Below are 23764 nucleotides of genomic sequence, written 5' to 3' on the forward strand. Positions count from 1 at the left end.
TGGGGATATTCAGCAGCCTGCTGCGCCGCTGAATATCCCTGGCCGGATAAGTATAAGTATATCCAGCCAACTTTAGGATAGCCCTAAGGCGTGACCAGAGTTAGCTGCATATCGAAGTTAGCTGTATAATTTATGCAGCATAATTTATGTGGCTAACTCTGGCCCACTTGGAAATGCCTCCCACCCGCCCCTGATTTATGCAGCTAAATTCTACCTTTAAATATAGGCAGCTTTTGAATATTGACCTCTTTGTTTCCTACAAGACTTTTATCCTACTTGTCTTGTTTATGCCATCTTTTACATATAGAGCCGCCCCTTCACTAATTTGATCTAATCTGTCATATAGATGTCATTTATACACTGGTATTACAGTATCCCATTGGCTATCCTTCTTCTACTATGTCTCTAAAATATTTATATCGATATCCTCATATAACACCACACATTCAGACTCTCCAATCTTGCTAGTCAGACTTCTGGCATGGAAGTACAGACATTTTAAAGTATGGCTTTTTATTTGTATTTCTATTTGTTAGAGAACAAATAAGGGAAACAAGAAATCCTGATTTGGACAAGAAGCAATATTCTATTGGCAGCTAGGATTATATTCTTGCAGGGTGGAAAGAAATAACTGGATAGAATGGTTATACCAATTGTGTTGTTTTTTTTCCTGCTGTATTGCAGTAGTTAGCTGATGTAACATTTCTCTGGTATTAGAATTATCAGAATTGAATACATTAGTAGTGTGGTCGAGTTAAAAATGTATCCTTGTGACTGGGCTTTTCACGATAAATCAAGGTATTACCGATCTCTTTACGTTCGCGATTACGATTGACTAAAAATTAAAAACGGCTTCCACACAGACAACTTGTTCTCAAAATATAGAATGCCTGTGATAATAAAAATGTAACGAAATGCTTAGATACTGTGTACTTTCCCTTCCTCCCCTTCCAGCTTTTCAGCTCGTCTACATTTAAGCCAAGGCCGCGGTATCATGCTAGCACGTCTGCCCTAACCCGCCCCCCAACCCGCGCGCGCTCAAACTCGAGCGTTATCCGAAGAGCTGCGGGTTCACAACTCTCTCAACCAATGAGTGTCGGTTTCGAGGCTCCCTGCCTACAGGACATTGTCTCTGCCCAATCAGCTTTGAGCCGGGGGCGGATAAAAGGAGTACGTGGTTGTTTTGACGTTTACACAGTCAGTGTTCTAGGTGCTCGCTGACTGGAGGTGAGCGTGTGTGAGTGGAGGGCTTGGTTAAATGTGCGGCTGGATCGCGAGCGCCGCAGCAGGACAGGCTTTCATTTTCTTGCTGGGTGTATATATATATAATGCAGTATGGGAACTGTATGCGTCCCCCTCCCGGATATAGTGCAGAGAGGCGGAGCCGGGCGCCCCTCCCCCTCCCACACGTAAGATATGTACGATAACTGGTTCAGTGCCTCCATCCCCTGATAGGGTCTGGTACCGGATGGGGGAACTCTGTGACACCTGAACAGCCTTTTTCCTTTTTTTTACCCCGTGGTCATGTAATTGGCCAACTGACCCTCTCACAGACGTTTTGCTTCAAATGTACTTTAATAAGTTTTTGTTAGTTTTTGCCTCACTGGCAAACTTCTCAATCTTTCTTCCACTCATCTGCGCTTTCCTGTTTTCTTCGTTTGGGTCTGCTTTGCATTCAGTGGCAGAGCCAGAACTGATTTTTTGGGATGGGCCCAAGGTTAACTTGGGTGGGTTGTAGGCATACAAGTCTGAGCACTACTAGTTGTACTCTTATTGATAAATAATGCTTTAGCATGGGTTTCTAAGTAGTGTACAATAGCGGTTACTCATCATGAGTGAAACTTTAAACAATTTTTTAACTCTATTATTTCAACCACTTACCAACATGAACACGTCCTTCTTAATCTGTATTCATTTATTTTATATTTATTGCAGTTTATAAATACCCAAGAATATTATTTATTTATTTATTTATTTGGAGACTTTTATATACCGGTATTAATAGGGACATCATACCGGTTTACATTTGAACAGCAGGTTTGAAAGTACATATTAACAGGGAGAAAGAACTGGGAGGGGGATAACACAAGAGCAGAGTAGAAATGTAGCTTAACAACAGGCAAACATAATAGCTTAAAAACAGGCGAACATAGAGCTCCTTAATATAAGGAATATAGGATAGTCTATAAGGGAGATAGTATAGCATCGTAGGAGGGAGGGGGAGGGCTAATCCGGATAGGCTTGTTTAAGTAATCATGTTTTTAACTTCTTTTTAAATTTGATGGTGCATGGTTCAAGGCGTAAGTTTGGAGGGAGGGAGTTCCAGAGTGAAGGGCCAGCGATTGAGATGATATGTAAAAAATATCATGATATCATGTAAAAGTGATTGATGTCGTGTAAAAAGCAAAGAACACTTTCCTAGCATGTAGACAGATAGATTCAGGACCAGTGGGTTACGCTCCCCTGCTAGCAGATGGAGACGGAGCAAGCTAACATCACAGTATATATACCCTGCCGTGACCACAGCCTGCCACTATTCTTCGTCTTCAGCAGATGGTGGATGTGCATCTCCCTATGGGGATTGCTTCAGATTTTGAAAGAATTTCAAATAAAAAAAAAAGAAAAGCTCCGTTCTCCTGCGGTGATATCAGTTCCTGGGGCAGATTCCATGTCTGAGCTGAAGAAGAATCCTATTTTGGTTTCTTTGCGTAAAGCCTCTTGTTTTTTTCTCTGTTATGGTTGGCATTCAGGAATTGATTGATCTTGAATGGGGTGCCCCAGAGGCTAATTTCAAAGGGGGTCAGATATTGGAAAGTCAATACCCCCTGGATCCAGTGGTGAGAGAGCGTTTGTGTTTCCCAAAGTGGATGTGCTGGTCTGTGCTCTCTCTAAGCGGACGACTGTCCCTGTGGAGGGAGGAGCGGCCTTGAAGGATGAGCATGATAGGAGGATTGAGGCTATCCTTAAGCAAGCCTTTGAAGCAGTGGCTTCTGTAAAGATAGCTTCCTGTTGCATCCTATTGGCACAATCTAGTCTGCGTCTCTCTCAGGAGGCTGATGATTCTGGAGTGAATTCCAGAGCGGTTATGGATCCCGCTGCCTCCTTTTTAGTAGTTGTGGGCTGCGATTTGGTTTTTACCTCAGCCAGAGGAGTGGCTTCGGTAGTGGCGGCCAGGAGTCAACTATGGTTGTGAAATTGGTCAGCAGACACAGCCTCCAAAGCTAACCTTTTGAAAATGCCTTTTAGAGGCTCACTCTTGTTTGGGAGTGAGTTGGAGAAATTGGCCGGTAAGTGGGGCGAATCTCTGGTGCCTTGGTTGCCGGAGGCTAAGAAGAGTTGCAACGCTCCTCTGGTATGAGGGGTCATCTCTGGGAATCCAAGCATTTTCGTCCCTACAGAGGGTCAACCTTTCATAGGACTCGGCCTTTCGGTAGGTCTCAGGCTTTTCGTCCCAGACAGCTCAAGAGAGGAGCGGGTTCGGGTGGCGGATCCTCCCAAGCTTCCCAGTGAAGGTTTTCCAACCCACCTTTGGGAACAGGAGATAAGGGGACGCTTCTCTCTCTTTTATCAGAGGTGGGTCAATATCACATCGGATCAGTGGATCCTGGAGGTGATACGAGAAGGGTATGCATTGGAATTTCACAGTATTCTTTGGGACGTGTTCATGGTGTCTCCTTGCCACTCCCCGCAGAAGGAAGCAGTAGAATCTACGCTTTTAAGGCTCCTCCAGCTGAAGGCTGTGGTTCCAGTGCCTAAGTCTCAAGAAAGTGTAGGGCGATATTCCATTTATTTGTTGTGCCCAAGAAGGAGGGCTCCTTTCGTCCCATCCTGGATCTCAAAAGTGTAAACCATCATTTGAGGGTGACTCATTTTTGCATGGAAACCTTACGCTCAGTGATAATGGCCATGCAGTCGGGGGAGTTTCTGACCTCCCTGGATCTGTCCAAGGCCTACCTTCACATTCCTATCCATTTGGAGCACCAGGGTTTTCTGCATTTTGCGGCGTTAAGAACATAAGAACATGCCATACTGGGTCAGACTAAGGGTCCATCAAGCCCAGCATCCTGTTTCCAACAGTGGCCAATCCAGGCCATAAGAATCTGGCAAGTACCCCAAAAACTAAGTCTATTCCATGTTACAGTTGCTAGTAATAGCAGTGGTTATTATCTAAGTCAACTTAATTAATAGCAGGTAATGGACTTCTCCTCCAAGAACTTATCCAATCCTTTTTTAAACACAGCTTTACTAACTGCACTAACCACATCTTCTGGCAACAAATTCCAGAGTTTAATTGTGCGTTGAGTGAAAAAGAACTTTCTCCGAATAGTTTTAAATGTGCCACATGCTAACTTCATGGAGTGCCCCCTAGTCTTTCTATTATCTGAAAGACTAAATAACCGATTCACATCTACCCGTTCTAGACCTCTCATGATTTTAAACACCTCAATCATATCCCCCCTGAGCCGTCTCTTCTCCAAGCTGAACAGCCCTAACCTCTTTAGTCTTTCCTCATAGGGGAGCTATTCCATCCCCTTTATCATTTTGGTCGCCCTTCTCTGTACCTTCTCCATTGCAATTATATCTTTTTTGAGATGCGGCGACCAGAACTGTACACTGTATTCAAGGTGCGGTCTCACCATGGAGCGATACAGAGGCATTATGACATTTTCCGTTTTATTCACCATTCCCTTCCTACCTCCAAGAATCTCCAGTACCTCTTTTTAGTCAGTGAGTGAAGGGAGAATACTATTAATGCCTCTGCTTCCAGAGGAGCTTGATCCAGCAGTCATAGTTCTGCTTCAGCCTCTGGAGGACTCCATTCCAGATGAGCCACTTCAGGAGGAGCCTGCAGTCAGTCTTATTCTAGTGGGAGTCTACCTTGGCCAGCTCTCTGCCCTTAACTCCAAGGGCCTCCAGTCCTGTAATCCTTCAGAGAAGTGAACGCCCAGAGAGGAGCACTGCTCCCGACATCGAGCACACAGAAGGAGGCACTGTTCCTAACATCAAGCACCTAGAAGGAGGTGCTGTTTCTAAAGCAAAGCACCCAGAAGAGGGTGTTGTTTTTGATATCCAGTTTCCCAGCAATCCTGAGCCAGCGGTCCAGTTTTCTAGTAATCCTGTCATCGGCCCAGCCTTGGAGAGATCCCAATCCCACCTTTGAAAGACTCTGTCCACCCAGAGGGGGGTGCTATTCCAGACATCAAGCCTTGCCTCGTCCAGCCTTGAAGACACCCTGACTTGTCTGTCCAGTTCCGAATAGACACCGGTCTAGTACTCCTGAATCAAGTACCTGCTAGCCACAATCCCCATGATGAACTGGACCCTGGAGGAGAAGGTCTTGAAGGGAGGTACTGTCACATTTTTACCTGCCATGCAGCATTTCTCGTGCTCTGGTCCTGCCTGCTATGACATCTCCTTGCCTGCAGCGGCCTTCAGTAAGCCTACCAGCCTTGCTAAGCTCCTTCTCACTCCTCTCACCATGCTCAGGTCTCACCCCTATATAACCCAGCCCTGCAAGAACCACCTTGCTTCTTCATGGAGTCACTCTTGGCTCTCTGACCAGACCATTCTAGTCTCATACCTTGCCTTGTGGCCTCTGGGCCTTCTGCTCTCATGCTCTTTGTCCTGTGGCCTAAGCTTTACCTTGCCTTGTGGCCTATCTAGGCCTTACCTCACATTGTGGCCTCGGGGCCTTCTTGCTCCTTGCCTTGTGGCCTACTCTAGGCATTTCCTTGCCTTGTAACTTCCAGACCTGCTCTACTCTTGTATCCTGCCTTGTGGCCTTTCCAGCTCTCTCTATATGTAGGGGCCTTCGGGCCTATAGTCTAGTGGCCTATGGGCCTCTAGCATTGCTGCCTTCAGGCTTCTATGTTCTTTACTCCGTGTTGTCTTGCCTAGTCCTTATCTGGTCCTGTCCTAGTCTGACTTGCCCAGCCCTGTCTGTTTGGTCTTGCCATGCCCAGCCCAATCCTGTTCCTGGTATTCACTCCCTGTCTTGTCAGTATCTTGTCTTGCCTCAGCCAGTATCTAGTTTCAGTTCTTGTCCAGTATCCTGCATTGCCTGTGTCTCTCCCAGCCAATCCTCAGTATCTTGCCTTGTCTCTGTCTGTACTCAGCCCCAGTCTTTGTTTTGTGTCCAGTTCCAGTATCCAGTCCAACCCTGCTCCAGCCTACCTCAAGCCTTGCCTCATCCCGCCTTGATCCTGCCTTTTCTGCCTGCCTGGACTCACCATGTTATACTGCTGCAGCAAAGACCTACTGGCCTACAGAACACAAGGGCTCAACCTGCAGGGGATAGGGCTGGCTAGGCAGAAGATCAGCCCTTTTTCAGTCCAGTGTCCTGCCTTGTAGTACTGCACAGCTCCTGGGGTGTTGCACCCCAATTGCCATAACCGTGACATGCTGCAGAAGTAAACAGATGTTTCAGCAGGAGTTCAATCTTGGGAATCCTTAAGCGAATTGCTATCCTTGAAAGGGATGATAGTTCATCTAGTAATCTCTGTGACCAAAGCACAAACTCAAAGCATCTGAAATAAGCTCTGGACCATCTCTGAAGACAAAATAAAGTTCTTTGCTCCCGTAAGACAGCTCTCAGGGGTTTCCCATTGCATTTAAACTATCTCCTCAACTTCCAAGTAACACAAGCAGGCCCTGGTGGACTTGCGGACTGCCTTAATGATGGGGTCCCAGAAAACTGGTTCCATCATCTGGAGACACAACAGTACTTGGTCTATTAAGGTTGCTATCACTTCCCTAAGAAATATGCGAATCACCATGTCCTCTTCCCCATCATAGAAGATGTCACCTTCTATCAACAAAACATAACTAAGAGAATCACCCTGATCCTCAGCATCCCCTGGGAGATCTTCTGCAACAGGGGACTGAGGTCAATTATTCCCCTGGACATCTTAAGCAGAAATGGAGCCCCTACTGAAGAAAAGATGACCCTGGAGAAGACTTGCACTTACCAACAGGCCTCTGTATAGCACAGAACACTTGATGCAGAAAATGGAAAAATTCAGACAAAAATTCACCACAGTCACAGCATAATTTAAAGTAATACGATTCTGAGATTTTTCCATGAGAGTAGGGTGACCAACTGCCCAATTTTCGATCGGAAAGCCCGGTTTTGCAGCCTGTTACACAGTGTCCGGTTACAAGGGTAAGGCAAGGCCAGGAGCCAATCAATGGTAGCAGCCTGGCAGTGCTCCAATCACCTGCCTGTTTTCAGGGCTTGGTTTGACTCTCCTCCTCCTCTGCCTCTGAGGCCGGCCAGCCCCCCCCCCCCCACCCCCACCTAAGTGTCCAGTCCTGCTCTATGGAAAAGTTGGTAATCCTACATGAGAGCCAAAACTGGAGGATCCCCAAAGTCCCCTTCTGTGTTGTCCACAGTATTGGCTTAAATGGCCAATACTCCCACCAAAAACAGCTCACCACAACCCGCCCCAGAAACCTGCACCAAGCGCAGATCCACCAAAGAGGCCTTCCCGACCGGTGAGAAGCTCTGGATTCACCGGTGTGAGAGCACTTCCCCATGCTTTCCCCCACCTGAACGCAAGAAGAGTACAATGCCTTACAGAGTGACTTGCCATGCTGGCCTGAAGACTCCAATATCATAGCAAGGCAGAATTTGGCTCGAGAACCCCCTCCCTGTATTGTATATTTACCCTGTGGGCAGCAATAATGAAATTAGGTCTGCCACAAACCTGAAGATTGCTGCCAAAAAGCCCTGTTGAGCAAAGCTCACAGCTGCTTTTCTCTGTGACTTATCCTTGCTGCTGCTGCTTTTTTTTTTTTTTGCAAGTACTTAAAGCAATAGGCAGGGGGTAGGAGGGAGAAAGGATGAAGGATCCTTTCCTAAGCACAGACCAGCAGAAGCTAAGCTAAAAAATCCGGCTTTTCTATTTTTTTTGTCAAGAGAAACTGCCCCCCCAGTCAGCCTGGATCCACGAGATCCAGGCTTGTGGATCTCCCTGTCTCTAATGGTGCCACCATGATAGGGTGGTGATTGATTTTCTCCAAGATAGCACACTTTGTCCCAATACCAGGCCTTCCTTCCACCCCCGAATTAGCATGACTTTTCACTCTCCATGGCTTCCATGGATTACTTTCGAATAAAGGGGTTCAGATTATCGCGTGGTACCGGTGCTCCCACTGCAAAAAGTTGTTATCACGCTTGACTATACGAAGGCCTACCACCCGCAAGGCAACGGTCTAGCGGAACGTACCAATTGCACCCTTAAAACTTTCCTCCGCTCTTATGTCAATGACCGCCAGGACATTTGGGCTGCTCTCCTGCCTTGGGCTGAATTTTCCTATAACAATCATGTCAACGCAGCCACCGGCTCTTCCCCATTCCAGCTGGTCTATGGAAAACGGCCTCTGCTTCCTTTGTCACTGCCCATGACAATTCCTTCATTGGTGGCTCAACTCTCAGCCCAGGAATTGCAGGAACTATGAGAACACACCAATCAGTTGATTGAGAACACCACCTCTTGAGCCAAGAAAATGGCTGATGCCCGAAGGAGGCCAGCTTCCCAATTCAAGATGGATGAGAAGATTTGACTAAGTACCCGACACTTTCACCTACGTCTTTTCTCAATGCATTTGGCACCATGCTTTATTAGGCCTTTTTCAGTACTACAGCAAGTGGGCCCTATTACGTACCAGCTAAAGCTACTACCTACTTTAAAGATCCACAATGTGTTTCATGTCTTGTTGCTCAAACCAGTAGTGCTTTCTTGGCCTTCCAGAGTGCCACCTGAACTCCAGGAGGTGGTTGAGGATGGAGACATGGTATATGAAGTCCAAGAAATTCTGGATTCCTGCTGGAGGGGCAAAAAAATAGAATACTTGATATCTTGTAAGAACTTTGGCCCAGAGGAGCCATTGTCCAACATACTGGATCTCCAAGAAACTGGGTACTGTTGTGTTTGGTCTATAGGGTAACCCTGTGAACTTCAAGGAGTGGCCTGCTGAGCCATTCCTTGAAGTTGTGAAACATTGCCAGCCCACCTTGCAGTAGGACACTATTCCCCACCACATTGGAACACTGCACACAGAACTTCCCTTCATTTAAAGAGATTGCAGTAGGAAAGTCCCTATATATGGGCAGCCTTCTGGAAGCAACTTGCCTCAGTAACAGGTCCCAAGCCTGTACCAGTCTTCATCTCTGCTTGCCCTAGTCCTTGTCTGCCTGACCTGCCTCAGCCCTATCTATTCCTCATCCTCTCCCTTGGACAGATACCTAGTTTGACCCCTGCCTGGACTCTGGATACACCAGACCACTGCCTACCTCTAACTCAACACATTTATTTTATTTATTTATTTTTTTTATATACCAACATTTGATCCGATCTAAGTTTGTACTTGAGGCAATGGAGGGTAAAGTGACTTGCCCACTAGACTATTCCTCCTCCCCTCCCACAGCTACTCGGCATCTGCCTACAACCTTCATCTGGCTTTGGACCGCATCTCCAGTCACCAGCAGAGACCCTTGCCTAAATCCTGCCAGCATCGGCACCCAGAGGCTCAACCCGAGGGGAACATGGGCTTGTAAAGTTAAGCTCCTGTATGGTCTCTGCTTCGCCTGGTCCCGCCTGCTGAGGGCGAGAACCTGCAGGGCTCCTCCCTGCAGGTAGAGCCTATCTTGCCTCAGCCCAAGGGTCCACAGACACAGCAGGACTGATATAGCAGGATGAAATGGAAGGAGAAATTTTCTTACCTGTTAATTTTCTTTCCATGAATTCTGCTGCACGAGTCCAGGACTCTTCTGGGAAGCTGGGTCTGCTGGATTCGTTCAAGAGCTCAGTTACCAATTGTAAATATTGCTCAGGATAAAATCTCCCTTTGGCCTATTTGTGCCTTTCCTCCTCCTCCTGTTCAACACCAGGGTAGTGGTTGTTGAAGGATTTTCCTCCAGGTATGTAATGTGGTAATTTGAATGTTTCTAACCTAGGTCTGGATTCACTAAGCCACGATATTTTATCTCAGGAGTGGCCCAATATCATGGGGGAAGGGGAAGTCCCATCCATCCTGCGATATTTTGCCTCTTCCTGCCAAAATATTGCGGCAGTATCGCTGCATTGTTATGTCAAGCATAAAAGTGTGCAAGACAAAACAATGCAGCAAGGGCCATGTCCAAGTGGTTAGGGCAGCCATTTCCTTGAAGAGCCATGTGGCCCAACACAGCTGCCTCGTAAAAGAAGTAAAACAGTCACCAGAGTTCTTATTAGACACCCCCCGCCCATCCTGTGGCGCCAATAGGGTGGCCTCCCCATAAAAAAGTTTAAAAAACATTTAAGCCAGTGGCATGCGCCAATGACCCCCTGCCCCCTTTCCATAAAAACACTAGGCCTGTAGGAAGCTCCCCTCACCCAAAAGTGTTGAGACAAATCATTGGTACCCTTGTGGCCCTCCAAATCCTCCCCCCCCCCAGTCCTCTATACCTTAAAATTGACCTTTCTGCAAAAGTTGAAGGCCAGGTGTACCCCCTATCTCCAGGCCCAGTCGCCACCATTTTCCAAAATGCTGCCAACCAGATCTTGCTCCTGTGATATGACGGGGCAAAGTCCAGGGACCGGACCATGGCAACATGACCTCTTTCACCTCACCATTAAACCATGCTGGCAGTGTTTGGTCTTCTTTTGATCTTTTTCAATGCATGGAATACATTTTATCTGAGTTTCCAAGATGGTATATTATACGATAACAGGTTCAGTGTCCTTCCCCAGTTATACAGGGTATGGGGATTACACCCCTCCTTATAGAGTATCGTGCAAGATTGGGCTAAGTGATGCACGTTTCCCCTTTCCTTCTGGTTGCACTGCAGCTTATAGTAGGTTGACCGACCTTCCCCAGTATAATCTGCAGGATAGTGAGCTGAGTGTTATCCCTGTATCCCCCACAGGGTAAATTCTAGAATAATGGATATAGTGACACCATCCTCCTTTCCCCTACAGGGTACTCTGCTGGATAACAGACAGTGTCGTCCCCACCTTCCATCACCCACTTTAAGATATACTGAAGGATATTGGGCTGAGACTGTTCTCCACTCATGGTTTGTTAGAAGATAGCTGGCGATGTGGATTCCCTGCTTCCCCAGGATATATTGCATTCTGTGAATGTCCTCCCCATAGGTTATTAATAGAGAATAGTGAGCTGTGTAAGAGCCCTTTCCCTTTCAGGATGAACTGCAGGATCTAAGGCTGTGTGAGAGCCACTCCCCTTTCAGGATATACAGGAGGGTAGAGTGTTGCGTGAGAGCCCCTCCCTCTTTAGTATATACTGAAGGATAGAGGGCTGTTAAGCACTCTTGCTCCTTCTCGAGATTTACTGGAGGTTAACAGATTGTGAGTATACCGTCTGTCTCGCTTGTTTGGTGGAACTTGCTGCCTGCATCCAGTGTTAGATTTATACTCCCAGCTGACTTTTGGTATGTGGAGCGCCAGCTGCTCTCCCCGTCCCATCTTTTTTTATGTGATGTTTGAAAGTGACAGGGGAAGAACAACACCCAGAGTTGTGCAGCAGCACAGCTGACAATGTAAGTAAAGTGCTTCACACAGGCAGGGAAGCTGCCCACAGGCACTTGCCTGCTCTGCCTATTGATAAATCATCTATGCCCAGCTCCACAATACCCTACAGTTTGAGTCAGTTCTGAGCAGTGTTAATGCTTTTTTGATATTCCCCCCTGATGCCTTCTTGTAAGGCATGCTAGGCCTCTTCTCATTTGGCACTTCTCTGTAGGCTTTGCTGTGATTCTGCTCCCAGCCAAGTAGCATTACTTTTTCTGTTAGGTTTCTCCTAAAAGTCTTGTGGCCAATGCATTCTCTTGGGCCCTCAATGCCTGAATTAATATATTCTATGAAACACTTGTTTTTGTGTGGAAACTAGAAAAATCACTGTCATATGTAAGCTGTTCCAAAGATAGTAAATTGGTTCAGAAACTGTTTGAGCAATAGGTAACAAAGGGTAGTGGTAAATGAAGTTAACTCCCTTTCACTGGAGTACTACAGAGATCAGTATTAGCTCTGGGTTTGAGCAGGGGACTTGGAGATTATAATACATTCTCTGGGTGCTGACTGCTGACTGCTTTGTTCCTGTTTCCCTGCAGCCTACTTGTGGCCGGTGGGTAAATAAGAGGGGAGGGGCTGGATTAGGGAACAGAGTACATATAACAGACAAGCAGGACTGGAAATCCTCTATCTATAGATACTGTTGCAGCATTTAGAGAGAAGATTTCCAGTCCTGCTAGTCTCTCTGGCTCTGTCTAGTGCTTTAGATTTGATTTTTATTTTGAACAAGTGTTCGCTCGATTTAATGTTACTGATAGTGAGGCAGGTCAAACAATTTAGCTCTGAACTAACAGTTCAAATTCAAGATCAAATAGAACGGATAAAACAAGACATGGAATTAGCAAAGTTTGATGAAAAACTGAACGAGTTCAAGACAAATTTGGAGCAATTTAAGAGATCTATAAAGGAAATGAAGATCAGTAAATTTAAAAGAGACCAGACGGACTACAAAATGGATAGGGTCTACAATTGGTGGGGAAATAATAGAAATCAACAGGGACCCACAAATAAAGTCCGGTTCAATTTTTCATTGGACGATAGTTCCAGCGGACCTGATGAAGCAGAGCAAGGGGACACTTCCACGAAGGAGGGAGACAACTCAAATTTTTTATCCAAATGGGGAGGCAGAGGTATATTAAACTATCAACGAAGCCGACGAAAAAACAGCCCGCCGGAAGAATGGAGTTCCAGTAGAAGAAGTACACGGACACGCAGAAGAAGCAACCACCATGGTAAATTTGTCCACCATCAGCTTGACAAACTCACAGAGGGAGGTATTAGATCTAGGACTAACTTTCGTACCAACCACTTTGCATTCACCATTCGAAGCGTGCATTATGATACAAAAATTTATACGCACACTCAGTCTTAAATTATATTTTTCTAAGTGCCCCACAGCTGACAGTAGAGATGATTCAGTGGTATTCTCAAGATCGAAATGGAACCCGCTGGGACCAGTTGATCCCATCATTAAAACTTTCCACAAAATGGTATTGAGAGATTTAAGCAAATATGAAATTGAAAATCATAAAAGACATTATAACCTGACAGCTCCACAGAGACAAGCACTGGATAGTTTACAATAGTCATCTCAAATAGTCATTAAACCCGCCGATAAAGGCGGGGGAATAGTGATACAAGATAGACAACAGTATAACAATGCTCTGTTACATCATTTACATGATACAAAATATTATATCATGTTAGACAGGGATCCTACATTAGTCATACGAGAAGAAATTAGGACAATTGTGGAAGCGACAAGGTGTTTAAACATTAAGAGAGGAAATTTTTGGTAGTAGAACATCCTCGCATTCCTGCTATCTATACGGTTCCCAAGATACACAAAGATCTAGAGAATCCACCTATACGTCCGATAGTATCCTTAAACGGGTCAGTATTGGAAGCACCTGCCATCTTCATAGATCACCTATTACAACCATATGTAAAAGAGATGAAATCATACATCAAAGATACATCGCATTTTTTGCAAATACTGGGACAAAAGGATTGTTCATCACAGACTCAATACTGGATGGCTACAATAGATGTTTCAGCTCTATATACGAACATACCTCAATCACAGGCATTGAGTGTTATACAACAGTTTTTAGAAAATAGAGTTGATCATTTAAGAGTATCTACTGCATGTATTTTACAACTAGCAGAAATGGTTTTGCGAAATAACTATTTCATATTTGAAGAAAACATCTATCAGCAAATCCATGGTGTTCCCATGGGTTCACCCTTAGCCCCCACAACAGCTAATCTATATATGGTCATATTTGAAGAACAGTGTATTTACAACTCAGAATTGGAACAATATATAGTTAGTTGGAATCATTTTATTGACGATATTTTCATCATATGGAGAGGCACAGAGTTACAGTTAAACCAATTCAATAATTGGATTAACACCATAGATGGAAATTTGCAATTCACAATGCAACATTCCAATTCCCAAATTTCTTTTTTGGATGTGTTGGTGACGATTAAGAATGGTCAATTTGTAACAACTGTATTCTGAAAACCCACAGATCAAAATAATCTATTGAGATTTCACAGTGACCATCCTTATACATTTAAATGTGGGTTGCCTGTTAGTCAGTTCTTTAGGGTAAGACGGATCTGCTCGGACGTGGAGGAATTTGAACAACAAGCAAAGATTTTGATGAACAGATTCACTCAGCGTGGTTATTCGAAACAGGCCATAAAGAAAGCATACAAGCGTGTCAAATATTCGGATCGGGAGTCCTTACTGGCATACAGACCAAAGAAAGAAACACCGGAATTAGTTTGTGTTTTAAAACATACTACTGCAACATCCATTATTTCGAAAGCCATACGCCAACATTGGCATTTGATACAGTTGCATGACATATTTCAAAATCCTCCTTTGATAGTTACATCCAGGGGTAGCAACTTGCCAGATAAATTGGTACATGCATATTCCACCAATATAAAATCAATTGAACAATCCGAACATTACAAATGTGGACAGTGTGCCCATTGCAGTATCACCATAGAGGGACAAGTGTGGGTGCATCCCACAACCAATTAAAAGGTACATCGGAGATGGCATATCAATTGTGAATCTTCTTACGTAGTCTATGCCATTATTTGCCCATGTTCGTTAGTGTACATCGGCAGAACAACACGCTGTATGAAAACGAGGTTAAATGAACATAAATCTCGAATAAACACACCGAGTCCATTAAAGCATCCATCGTAGCCCACTGCTTACAATTCCATCATACATATGGCAATTTACAATGGACAATAATAGATCAGGTAAAAGAGGCACCAAGGGGAGGTGATTGAGTTTCTTTGTTAAATCGGGAGTCGTTTTGGATATTTACCTTAAAAACTCAGGCACCTCAGGGATTGAATGGACTGGAATTCTTTAATTTAAAATCACATCATCTCGGTGTAAAACGTAACAAGTGATTGGCTGGTTTTGAACATAGGGGAGAGACATTTAAACCCCACAGGTACGCTTGAAGCAGCAGTGAGCGTTTGGAGAGCAGAAGATGCATGCTGGTGAAGATGAAATAATGTGAAGCATATTTGCTCAGTTATTTTGATCTAAAAAATTAATTGAATTTAGAGTGTTGGGGAAGAACAGCTTTAAGAAATTTAACAATGGTCCAAGAAGACGCCAACAGTAGTTTCATACAATGCCAGAAATTTGGAAAACAGCCATTAAAGATAAGTAATTCCAACTATCTATTAATATAGTGGATATCCCCTGAGGAAAGACCTGTCATGGTCAGAAACAAGGCCTTGTTGGGTGGATTATAAATGAATAGTTTATAAGTCGGTATTGTGTCAGCAATATGGACGCTAAAAAGGACTTTCAGATATAAACAAGTTTGTCTCACACTCTAAAAATTAATATTCAAGATTTTAATATTCACAGCGCACATTTCATTCACAAAAAAAGACTCTTAAGGTAGGAGGTGGATAGTTCATGATTAAAAATCAATCAAAGCATTACAAGAAAGTAATGTATTGAAAGTTTATGAAACATTCCACTTCCTCCTTTAAAAATTTTCTGGCGATTAGCTGTCTATCAAGCATTCTCGTAAGCAAAAGGTTTCTCACAGTTATAAAAAATAAATATTTTAAAGGAGAACAATGGGCATTGTTTGAATTGATTTATAGAGTAAGTGTCCATTAGACAATTACAGGTGCATAGGAGATTTTAGATTTGATGCAACATTCCATGTTGTTATTGTGTTGCTTAGAGCTGGGGTAGTGACTGACCTCCTTTTTAAGTGATAGCAAATGGTGAATTTCCAAGGGGAATGTTCTCCTTTACCGAGTGTGGAATTTGCAGTCCCTCAGCGATCTTCACTATCCCAAATACTTTAAAAAATCTACCTAGTATCACTGGGTAATTGGTTCCCTTGTTTGGGTTTATCCCGTTTTTATATGCAGATGACATACAGATTTTAGTAAATTTAGGGCCAGATCCTGTGGGGTCCTCAATATTTGTGAGGACTGCAAGTCGGCTGAAATAAATAATTAGTTGAAACAGAGCTGCTTAATTTTAAATTCTAAAAAACCACAAATCTTGCAAATTGGTGCAGGACCACAGAAATATCATCTCTCAATTGGGGGAGAGGTGGTGGAAGCTAAAGGAGAGGTAAAAATCTTAATGGTAATGTTGGTTGAGAACTGGAGTTTAGAATCTCAAATTTCCAAGGTAGTGTGACTGGCATTTTTGTGTTTGAGAATGGTCTGTCAGTTGAAGCCATTCCTAAGTGGACATGCCCTGAAATCAGTAGTCTATGCCTTGGTAATGGCCGCAGCGGATTACTGTAATGGTGTCTGTTGGGGTAAATCCAGGACATTAATAAGACGCCTTCAGGTTATTCAAAATATGGTTGCAAGACTTGATTCTGCAGTTCCACTTTTTAAAAAAATTGCATTGGCTTCCGATAAAACCTCGATATGCTAGTTTTAGCCTTTAAAATATTGAAGGTGTATTACCTAAACTATGTTCTTTAATAATGCTGTAATAAAGGGTAGTGAGGCTCCAGAATTTCCTTTTACAAGTCAGGCAATTAAACTTTTTCTTGATTTTGAGAATGTAAAGTGAAGTAAATTGAATTATATTGAAATAAGGAAATATGTATAATTTTTATTTGAACTTTTGCTTAAAATGGATTCTGAGACTGTATTTTCAAGTTTACAAAGATCTGAAATAAGAGAATATTATTGCCTTGTTTGTTAATGGTTAAAAACTGTTTGAAACTGACCGGTTCATTGATAATTGAAATCTATGTACTAAGAAAATCATAAATATAAAATAATAAAAAAAAAATATTGAAGGTGAAATGCCACCACATCTGAGGAATCAGCTGATACAGAAAACATCCACTAGGCCAGCGGTTCTCAACCGGTGTGTCGCGACACACTAGTGTGTCGCCAAGCACCAGCTGCTGTGTCGCGTGCTCCCGGTCTCTCCCGCTGCTCTTTCTTCCCTGCTGCCGTTGCCGCCGGGCTATCAACACGTTCAAGCCCAGTGGGAACGGCAGCAGTGCTAAAAAAAGCTGTGGCACTTGTGGCTGGGCCTTTTCTTCTTCCCGCGCCTGCCCCCCCGTGACCCGGAACAGGAAGTGATAAACGGTGTGCGGGGAGGAGAAAGAGCAGGGCCGCGTGATAAAGTTGCAGCGGCGGCTGCAGCATCGGCCCCCGAGCAATTGAAGCAGACGGTAATCGGGAAAGGAGAGAGCAGCTTGAGCCTCCCGCAGCCGATGGGATTCTTCTTTCTTGGCTTGAGGGGGCTGGAGGAGGAGGCTGCTGCAGCTACCATTTGTGCTCGGGAAGGGGCGGGGAAGAGGAAGTGAGTGAGAGAAAGAAGCAGGCAGCAGCTGCGTGTGATTGAGAGCATGTGTGTGAGTGAGAGAAACTGGTCAGAGAGCTGATGTGTGTGTATATGTGAGAGACAATGAAAGTGACTGCTCAAGGAGATGACTGATGTGTATGTGAGAGTGTGAGACATTTGTCAGGGAGGTGACTGATGTGTGTGTGTGTGTGAGAGAGAAAAAGCATTGAAGTGAGAAATCTGGGTATGTGAGAAAGCATGGGCGTAAGAAGCCTGCTGTTTGGGGGGGGTGGATGTGTGTGAAAGAAAGCATGGGAGTGAGAAGCCTGATTATGTGAGAGAGAGAGAGCATGGGAGTGGGAAGCCTGTGTGTGTGTGCATGCATGAGAGCGAGAGACTGGTTGGTAAGGTGACGGTGTGTATGAGAGAAAGAGACTGGTGTGTGTGTGAATATGAGAGAAAGAATGTGATTCAGGGAATGAGAAGCCTGTGCAGTGGAGAGCGAGCATGGAAATGAGAGAGAGACTGGTGTGTGTGTGTGTGTGTATGTATGTGTGTGTAACAGAGAGAAAGTGATTATGGGAATGAGAAGCCTGTGCATGTGAAGAGAGTGAGCATGGGAGTGAGAAACCTGGGTGTGTGTGAGACAGCATGGGAGTGAGAAGCCTGTATATCTGAAAGAACATGGGAGTGGGAAGCCTATGTGTGTGTATGCATGAGAGAGATCAGGTGACTGGTGTGTGTGTGAGAGAAAGAAAGTGATTATGGGAATGAGAAGCCTGTGCATGTGGAGAGAACAAGCATGGGAGTGAGAGACTGGTGAGTGTGTGTGTGTGTGAGAGAGACAGAGAAAGTGATTATGAGAGTGAGAAGCCCATATATGTAAGTAGAACATGGGAGTGGGAAGCCTGTGTGTGTGTATGGCATGAGAGAAACTGTTCAGGAAGGTGACTGGTGTGTGTGTCAAAGACTGTTTGGGAGATGATTGGTGTTGTCCATAATTTCTGGACTCAGGGCCAGAGCAACAAGAACACTCAGTCTCAGTACAATAGTACAAATTGAAATTTATTTGGCTTTACCAAGTGTTCCTGGGAGATGCGATATGCCCTCTATCTGTAATAACTAGCATCTCCCAGAATAACAGGAATGGCTCTCCTATATAGTCAAAAATACATCATTACGAAGTTTCTAGAATCACATGACTGCCCAAAAACTCATTTACAAAAAACACATGATGCTGTTGTCATGATAACCTAGTATGCATAGAAAATGCTTGTGAGGACACCCTTCATTCATTTGTAAAAATCATACTATTTACTTGTCTTCCCTGAAACCACCCTTCCACCATAAAAGTTCCTTTATCAACACGGCTTTGATGCACTCTGTTCTTCTGTTCTTCTCTTGATATTCTTTGTTGTGTAAACAAATCGCAAGTCTGTGGCTTCAATAGGAGTTAGGCCTGAATTCCGTTTTCTGGAGCCAGGACTTAATTAAAACTGTACCCTCAGGTGCATCTTCATTCACCTGGCTCCTGTCCGTTGAGATAGGCATTTGTAAGACAAAAGCTTGCATCCTGGTTTCATGCGAACCAAGTTTCCTTGTATTATGAAGTAAATGTTGCCATTGAATAGGCCTCTCTTGTTGGTGCCAGTAGGTCTATCTCAGGGACATTCTGCAAGTCATGCTCAGAAAGGCACTCAGAGTTCATTCACCTCTGACAGGCCACAGTACAGCAGAGGCGTCTGGGTATTTTTCCTTCCTAATATTGTGTATCTGATCAATCATATTCTTCATTTCCCTCTTGGAACACCGTTAATGGACAGGTGTTCCATCAACCAGTCTTCGATGATGAGCCATGACAAAGGAACTTAAAGTGTGTCCTAACCACTAACCTTGGTATTTATCAGGTGTAGTGCATAGGTGTGTGTCCCTCTAGATTCCTAATTAATATGAAGGATACTCCCACAAGCATTCACTAGTTAATCAAACAATAACCTCAAAACTGAAGTACAATAAAAAATTCTCCAGTTCTATGGTTAAAGTACAAATATAATACTATCATAATTATAGTCTTACACTTAAAATTAGCATTGCATAAGGAGGAAATACTATACTTAAACCGAAAAATTATAAAAGAAGAAAATACATATGTATTCTTGTTACATTGTTTATAAAGAATGAGTCTCTGCAAGAAGAACTGTCTCATATTGAGAACCAGGAATAGAAGTAGGTACGTGTAATAGGGAAGAACGAGTACGCATATGTGATAAAAGTGAAAAAGAACATTGGAAACAACAACAGCCAAAAATCAGTATACAGAAGATAGCAAATACAGAAAATAGTAACTTACGTAACCAAGAAATTGAAGGAAGCCAGGAAAATATAGAGTCAAGCCATGAATCAGTAGCAGGATTTATACCACCTTGTGTATACATAACATGAGAAAGATTTCGAAGGTGTTGGAAAACATATGACATATTATGTTCATAAGCTGCTGTAGGAATATAGGTACAACACGCAGTACCAATGATAACACACACCCCTCCTTTCGATGAAAGGATAGAATCCAAAGCTAACCTATTTTGTTGAGCAGTAATTGCGGTTGCTCTGAGCTCAGTATTGATAGCATTAAGACCTGCAGTAGTTAAATTAACAAACTGCATAAACTGATAACGAATAGTCTGAATCCACTTAGCATTTGCAGCAGCTTGAACACCAGGTGTCAGCCATGAAGCAAAAAACAATTCAGTTCTACTAAACAGTTTAAATTCATCAGGGACATCAGTTGGAGTAAGATAAGCAGAACGACGTACACGTTTTGAAAACATAGAGGGTGAAAATATAGAAAGAGGTGTAATAAATACAGGCGCAGCTAAGATTACCATAGCACAAGTACCACGCCATCGAAATGGAAGAAACTGATAGACAGAAATACCACATTGCCAGAAAACATCCATGAGAGGCTGTGAACCAAATTCTAAATATATAGCATGATAGACAGTATCACAAGAAGAAATACCTAGAAAAGGTCCAGTACCATTTTGTGAAAAACAAAAAGGAAAATGAGTAAGCGCAGTATGAAATAAAGGGCCTGAAAAAGGAGGTGGCCATGTATTAACTACAGAAGCAAAATGATGAAAGGTACAAGTCATTGAAGGTCGTATAGGAATTGCAGAAACACACAATGTAGGAGTATCCGAAGTTCCACATATAGTCCATTTTCCTGTATCTCTACAAGAATAAGTAAGATAACTAAGCTGACGAAGTAAATGCTGAGGACACAAAGGGGAAGTCTCATTAATAACAGATGCATTCCACAAGGAAAGCATTGTAGAAGGGGAAAAACCAAATTTAGTATATTGATTAGCATTAGCAGCAGGGGGAATAGAATAAGGAGGTCCAAAAGTCTGATTACCATAGAAACAAGAAGTAAAAGAAGAAATAAGGGAAGAAACTTGTGCTTGCGTTCCCGCAACTGGACAGGCAAGAGCATGATAGTAGCAAGAAACATTTGAAAGAGATAGTGGTATTGTCAGAACAAAACCTGCCATTTTAGTGGTATGAAAATGTTGAGAACACGCAATACAAGGAGTGTTAGGGTACGATGTAATAGCATGTTTATACATCAATTGATACCACATATTGGTAGAAAAAGGTATATGTGTAGGTAAAGAGAAATTAAGCAAAAGGTCAGGGGAAAGAATAGTAAAAGAGTGAGGAAGAGAACAGAGTAAATAAAAAACAAATAGATACATGCTTTTTTCTAAAATCTATCACTAATAAAGAAAACAAAAATAATAATTAGCTAACTTAGTAACTTTTCTAATTAAAATATAAATCTACTAAATAATACTTCAGTTGGTCATAGATTAGTCCTTTAAAGAACAAAACAGTCCTTAAATACTCCTAAGAATCCTTCAAAATAAAATAAAGTCAGTTCAAGCCCATGAGGCTGCAAAAGCAGATTTAAAAATAAAGTCTCATCAAGGAACTTCTGTGCTTGGGCACAATCTCAAATCAATTAAATGAGTAAAAGTAGTGTCAGCATCTAAAAGAGCAGCTGTAGGAGTTAATGTTGTTATTCTGTATGGTCCAGTATACACCGGATCTTTCCAAGTTCTGTGGGTAAAGTTGCGGCGATAGACTAGATCTCCTACTGCATACACCCTCGAAGGTTCTAACACTTTGGATTGCTTAGCTCTGGCAGCATGTATTTGTTGACTTGCAACCTGCAAATTTTTAAGAAAAACAAACAGGTTATCTGGTACCTTAGCATGTTTCTGATACTCAACTTGTTGAGGTAAATTCATAGCTCTACCCATACACAGCTCAAAAGGAGTGAGTCCAATAGATCTCACTGGGCTCATTCTGATTGCCATCAGTGCAGCAGGTAAAGCCGTGAGCCAAGTTTGCTCATAAGCCAACATCAGTTGTCTTAACTTTGTTTTAAGAATTCCATTCATTCTCTCTACCAAACCATTAGATGTAGGTCTATATACAGATACATGACGGCATTTGATGTTCAAATCTGATGTTATTGCATGCATTAATTCATTTCTAAAATGTGATCCATTATCTGTCACAATTTTCACTGGTACCCCAAATCTGGGTATTATGTGGGTCAACAATGATTTTGCCATACAAGTACCTGTTTCTGCTTTACAAGGTATGGCTTCCAGCCATTGAGTGTATGGACATACACACATCAGTAAATATCGATAGCCAGAACAGGATTGAATCATATCAGTATAATCACAATGCCATTCTAAATAAGGTCCCTGTGGTTTTGGAATATGTCCACTAGGGGTCACTGCACCTCTACGGGGATTCGCAGTAGCACATATTGGACATCTGGTCACAAATTGTGAACAAAGGCTTTGTAAATTTGGAGCCCATATACTTTGAGACAAATTCAAATACATTGTATTAGAACTATTATGTAGCGGCCAATGAGCTTAATGTAACATCAGATTTAAGACATTCAAAGCACAACACAAAGTTCCTGCTGGATGGATCCAACCTAAATTTTTAATGACTATACACCCTGCCGCTTTCCATTTTGCTCTCTCATCACTAGTTGCTGACTCCTGTAATTGCTGGACTGTTCTTAAACCTGTATCTTTTTGTGCTCTTGTCTGCACTAATTCCTTCACTGCTGGCTGACAAGCTGTCTGTGCAACTTCTTGTGCTGCATAATCTGCCAATGCATTTCCTCTATAAATCCACGTATCAACAGCATGGTGAGCTTTCACCCAACAAATAGCTGTTAATAATCCTTTCTCTCCCCTTTCCTGTAAACGTGATAAAATTAATTCCCATAACTGCACATGTGAAAGAGGTTCTCCAGAAGCTGAAATAAATCCTCTCCTATTCCATTTTCTCAAATGTTCATTAACAGATGAAAATATATAGTGCGAATCAGTAAAGATAGTCACCGGCTCTTCTGCACAATATAATAATACCCATGAAACTGCACAGAGCTCCGCTCCTTGCGCAGACATGTCTATTGGCAATGAAAATTGCTCACATCTAAGAACTTGATCATCCGAGTTGTATTGAATAGCAGCAAACCCTGGACTTGCTTTTGTACAGGACCCATCTGTAAACCAAAAATCTCCTTCAACTAGAGGTTCATTAGAGAGAACAACTTTATCAGGTAAAGGCAGAGCCGTGATTCCACAGGTGTGTGGAAGCACCACTGCTCCCTCTAGCAGATCTTGGAGAAAATTGAATTTAGATGCGTTTGTAATAGTCCTATGTAACACTGTAGAATTTAATAATATGGCTGAATATTTCCCAAGCCTAGAAGCAGAAAAGGAAATATGAGTATCTCCCATAAGTGTTTTAACTGCATGAGAAGTATGCAATATAATTGGAATACCTGGCACATGTGCCTGCAATTTACATATAGCATCAGCACAAGCGACAATACCTAGCTCACAGTCAGAAAAACCTTGTTCTACCACTCCAAAAGTGCCAGAAAAATAAGCGATGGGAGTGATGTTATTATGTTGAGATGCTGCTGCTGTCCAACCATTCGACCCCTGATAAACCCATAAATCCACTGGGCACTTTAAATCAACCAGAGCCAAACTAGGAGCATTTAATACTGACTGCACTAAGTCCTGCAATATTTCCAAATCTTGTTCAGTTAAAATCAATTTATCTTCACTAGCTGGGCTGCCTTTAAGATGTCGTCTCAGTGACTTACTTTTGGTACTAAAAGCTGGAATCCACAATCTACAAAAGTTTAACAAACCTAATAAACCTCTTAACTGTTTCACTGTTTGCGGAACTGCCAATTCTGACACTTGTTCATGCAGTGCACAACCAATACTCTTTCCTCCTATTCCTAGAT

At 43.0% G+C, this 23764-nt stretch overlaps 1 protein-coding gene across 2 annotated transcripts in view; it reads left to right on the plus strand.

Moving 5' to 3' along the window:
* The first annotated feature begins 1163 nt into the window (after window positions 1-1163).
* The window catches only part of PEBP4 (phosphatidylethanolamine binding protein 4), an 846886-nt gene continuing 824285 nt past the window's right edge, over window positions 1164-23764 (plus strand). The window contains exon 1 of one of the 2 annotated variants that reach the window (XM_029603777.1): window positions 1164-1227. The gene's annotated coding sequence lies outside the window, so the exon portion shown is untranslated. Of the gene's footprint in view, window positions 1228-11280; window positions 11352-23764 lie in introns of those variants that run through there. The other variant, XM_029603776.1, reaches the window with a different exon arrangement.

Source organism: Rhinatrema bivittatum, chromosome 5 (genome assembly GCF_901001135.1).
Source record: "Rhinatrema bivittatum chromosome 5, aRhiBiv1.1, whole genome shotgun sequence".
Classification (NCBI taxonomy): Eukaryota; Metazoa; Chordata; class Amphibia; order Gymnophiona; family Rhinatrematidae; genus Rhinatrema; species Rhinatrema bivittatum.